This window comes from Nycticebus coucang, chromosome X (genome assembly GCF_027406575.1).
Source record: "Nycticebus coucang isolate mNycCou1 chromosome X, mNycCou1.pri, whole genome shotgun sequence".
NCBI classification, from domain to species: Eukaryota; Metazoa; Chordata; class Mammalia; order Primates; family Lorisidae; genus Nycticebus; species Nycticebus coucang.
In genome coordinates this window covers 161,023,136-161,027,582 of record NC_069804.1, presented here as the reverse complement: position 1 = coordinate 161,027,582, position 4,447 = coordinate 161,023,136, and the positions used below count along the sequence as shown (strand labels likewise).

The 4,447-nt window shown below is 44.4% G+C and overlaps 1 pseudogene across 1 annotated transcript; it reads right to left on the bottom strand.

Annotated features, from left to right (window-relative positions):
* Nucleotides 1-760: 760 nt before the first annotated feature.
* LOC128577407 (ADP-ribosylation factor-like protein 6-interacting protein 1) lies at nucleotides 761-1,502 on the bottom strand (annotated as a pseudogene). Its single transcript, XR_008377570.1, has one exon. The product of XR_008377570.1 is annotated as an ADP-ribosylation factor-like protein 6-interacting protein 1 (transcript).
* Between the last annotated feature and the right edge of the window lie 2,945 nt (nucleotides 1,503-4,447).

Here is a 4,447-nt window from a genome sequence, read left to right as displayed (position 1 = left end):
CCTACTGAAATGAATCTTAATTAAACATAGAAGACTTCTGGCCTTTACTGGAGGATGGTCTTGGAGTAAAGGTCATAGATATGAATTTTAACTTACTGTATATTATGCTAAATTTAAAGTATGCAAAAAATCTTAAATAGAATCTTTTGAAAGTCTACTATTAAAAAGCTTTCACAGATTTACTAACTTAAAGTCTTAGTGCAGGGGGACAAGAGCTCTAAGCATGTCAGAGCTCCTCAACTGGGAGAAAAGACCAATGTTTCCTACAAATTGCTAAGCTTTGCACAAGGCAGAGACCTTCTTCTCTCACAGCAAAGAAACAGGATGAGGAATGAATCGTAATTGGTCTCTTCATCAGAGTGGTAAACCTGGTCTCTATAGTCCTGAAGTCAGTTTTTCAAGCAGACTGTGAAAGCAAACAGAACCAGCTTCCTGTAGCCACAGACCACTACCCTGTATCTAACTAAAGCAAAGATCGGCTCCAACGATTATCCATGGTCACTTTAACCACACTAAAGTCAAGTCCACCACCATATTATTTTAAATGAAGTTGTCTAAAATTCAAAGAATTCAATTAACGCTGGGTGAGAAAAATCAAAATAACTCATACTTGCTAATGAGTTGTCCACGTAAGCCCAACGGATGAGAATGTACCCAACTACACTGGACAAGAAGACACTAGCCATACACGGTGAGTCTGAATTTCTATTATCTATGGGCAGAGGGAGGGAGAGGCAAAGAGCTCCTTCTGTAACATTTTAGTTTCCAGACATTATAATAGAAACCGTTCCCAAGGACAGTGTACATCCCATTATCACACAGAATAAAGCAGATGGATTATTCATTTTTCTTTTCTTTTTGTTCGAGAAGTTTGTTTATCTCCCTTTTGGCCATTCCAATGTACTTCGAGATGATTCCATGTTGGTTAAGTCCAGGAAGCAACAGTAAGAAAGTCACTATCAGGTAGGTGAGAAGCAGGTTATGTACTTGTTGTCCCACCCAAGCAACCGCAGCAAGAGAAATGATCATGGTCATGAAGTACATTTTAGGCTTTTCTTCCTTTAGTGTGAAGAGGCATTTCCACCAGCCCATAGCTCTGCATCGAGATTTTACTAGATTGCTGCAAATTTCATGGAATCTTTGCTGCTGTTCAGTAGTCCATTTATTGGAGCCAAAAATTCTAGGTGCTAGAATGGGAACAAGGTAATCAGCGAAGCACAAAAACATGACAAAACAGGAAACACCGGACAGAACAGATGGATCTAGATAGTTAGATAATCAGAAACACCAAAGAAACCACACCCATGATGGCAGGTGGAAACCAGGCTCTTTCCCATCGGAGGACTTTATCCGTCACAGCATCACTTCTCCCCATCTCTTCCAGACTTGTAGTCTCTGCAGCCAGCAAGTTGGTGCCATGATTATCTCCCTCTGCCATCGTCCCTGAGATGCTACCTCAGCGAGCTTAAGCCAACCTCCAATTCTACCTGCTTGCCGAGAATGCACCGGGATCCCAGCGCCCTTTTTTTTTTTTTTTTTATTGAGACAGAGTCGCAAGCTGTCACCCTGGGTAGAGTGCCATGGCATCAGAGTTCACAGCAACCTGTGACTCTTGGGCTCAAGCAGTCCTCTTGCCTCAGTTTTTCTATTTTTTAGTAGAGACAGGGTCTCGCTTTTGCTCAGGCTGGTCTCGAACTCCTGAGCTCAAGCTATCCACCTGCCTTGGCTTTCCAGAGTGCTAGACTACAGGCGCGAGCCACCGTACCCGGCTTGTATTTCTTTTTTTTTTCCCGGCTTGTATTTCTTCCTAGATGAATGACCTTAGATATTTTACCTGATCGTGATCACCTTAAGTACAACTTTTCTTATTTGTGAAAAGGATTGTGGTAAAATTTGCACAGGGTTGTGGTGACAATGAAGCTAATACATACAAAACACCAGTACAGTACCTGGGACATAGTGTTACCGTATGAAGAGGGTCTGGCCACCTGTCACTGTCTAACTGCAGGGGCCCTCAAACTACCGCCCGCGGGCCACATGAGGCGGTGTGATTGTATTTGTTCCCATTTTTTTACTTCAAAATAAGATATGTGCAGTGTGCATAGGAATTTGTTCATAGTTTTTTTTAAAACTATAGTTGGGCCGTCCAATCATCTGAGGGACAGTGAACTGGCCCCCCGTTTAAAAAGTTTGAGGAACCCTGAATATGCAGAGACGGGGTTTAGGTCCTGATAGGGTCGAATGTACTGACCCACCCAAGTAGAACTGACCCGCCCAAATAATATTGCCCTGTCCAAGAAGGAGTGAGCCCGAGTGAGCACCCAGGGAAATGAATGCGCCAATCCCTGCCCCTCTGACCCTTTAAGTCCCCATCCACCATAACCCACGTGTGGAATTCCTTCCTGATTTCATCCCACCTGCACCCAGGTGGAATAAAGACCACATTGCCTACACAGAATCTGGATTCCGTTTTCCCTTCATTTCGCATCTTGGAATGATTTTTATTTCAGTCTTTGACCTCTCAGGTCCAAACAAGCTTTATTTGTCAGAAAGCCAGCGATTCTGGAGAACAGCAAGAATAGCCTCTCAGTTCTATTCTCCCTCAGTTACAATTCTAATAATTTTTATAATGAAATACAAGTAACCCAACCTAGAAAATTTTAACTTTCTAATAGGAAGTAACATCAGTCTCTATTCTAACAATGCAAAATGTTTAAACAACAGAAGCATAATTTTCATTTTAAGAAAATATCTGGGTGGCGCCTGTGGCTCAAAGAAGTAGGGCACTGGCCCCATATGCCAGAGGTGGTGGGTTCAAACTCGGCCCCGGCCAAAAACTGCAACAACAAAAGCAAAAATTTTGGCTCGGCACCTGTGGCTCAAGCGGCTAAGGTGCCAGCCACATACATCTGAGCTGGTGGGTTCGAATCCAGCCTGGGTCCGCCAAACAACAATGATGGCTGCAACCAAAAACTAGCTGGGCGTTGTGGTGGGTGCCTGTGGTCCCACCTACTTGGGAGGCAGAGGCAGGAGAATCTCTTGAGCCCAGGAGTTGGAGGTTGCTGTGAGCTGTGATGCCACAGGACATCTACCCAGGGTGACAGCTTGAGGCTCTGTCTCAAAAGAAAAAAAAAAAGAAAAGAAAATATCTAACAGAATCATCAGAGAAAACATTATATCATCAAAGTAAGCTTTGACTCTTTTTTTTATGCAAAAATGAGTATTTTATTTTGGGGCTTTGACACTTTTTTTTTTGTAGAGACAGAGTTTCACTTTATGGCCCTCGGTAGAGTGCCGTGGCCTCACACAGCTCACAGCAACCTCCAACTCCTGGGCTTAGGCGATTCTCTTGCCTCAGCCTCCCGAGTAGCTGGGACTACAGGCGCCCGCCACAACGCCCGGCTAGGGGCTTTGACTCTTAACAAATCACTCAGAGGCTCCTGAGACAAACCTCCTCAGAGTCATAGTGAAACCTTAGCTAGATAAGGGGGCGGGGATGGAAAAGAATGGGAGCTGAGCAGACTAGATCAGCTGTACTGCTTCAGATTAGCTTCTCAGACTCCATCTTGCAGACGGCTTTTCTCACTTCAGTCAATGCAGCCTTTGATATCTCACCTGCTGATATCAACCATCTCTGTGTTTGTCACAGTCCGTGGTTCCAAGCACCCACTCCTTTCACATTGTTGAGGGTTTGCTGTTGAATTCTCTGCCTGTCTCCTGCTCCTGCCCTGGCCCTGTCGATCCATTCTCCCACCTTTTCTCTTCCTTCCTCGCCCTTGACCTTTATGTATTCCTTTTACCCTTGTTTCCACTTTCTTCACCTCCCTACTCCTTATACATTCACCCTGGTGCAAGCAGCCTTTGTACCTGTCTTGGCGGCTTTCCTGTCTCAGTCTAACTCAGGATGTGACCTTGACCTTGAAGTTAATAACAATACCAATGAACTCATACAAGCCCACACTACATGCTTTACGCATAACTCGTTTAATCCTCACAACCCTATGAAGTAGCTGCTATTGGTATCCCCATTTTATGGATGAAGGCAAGACACACAGAGAGGTTAAGTAACCCACTCAAGGTCATACAGCTAGTGAGTAGTGGAAATGGGATTCAAGCCCAGAGAGTTTGGCTCCAGGATCTCTGTCCCAGGATCTGTGCTCTTAGTCACAGGATACTACCCCTGTGAAATAAAGAGATGTGAGACTCTCACGTCCCCACAGATGATCTAAACAATGAACAGTGCAGATTGATCATTGAGCAGAATCAGAATGGCCATGGCCATGGTTTCAGTGGTTATCATACGGTATGAGTTGAACCTTTGCTTCTCTAGGTCATAGCAGTAAAAAAGGGAGGAAGGGAGAGGCACATAGTACACAGTGGGTGTGGATAATGGTCACAGTGAGAATGAAAGGAGGCCTTCCATCTAAACCTTCTCCAAGACCTATCC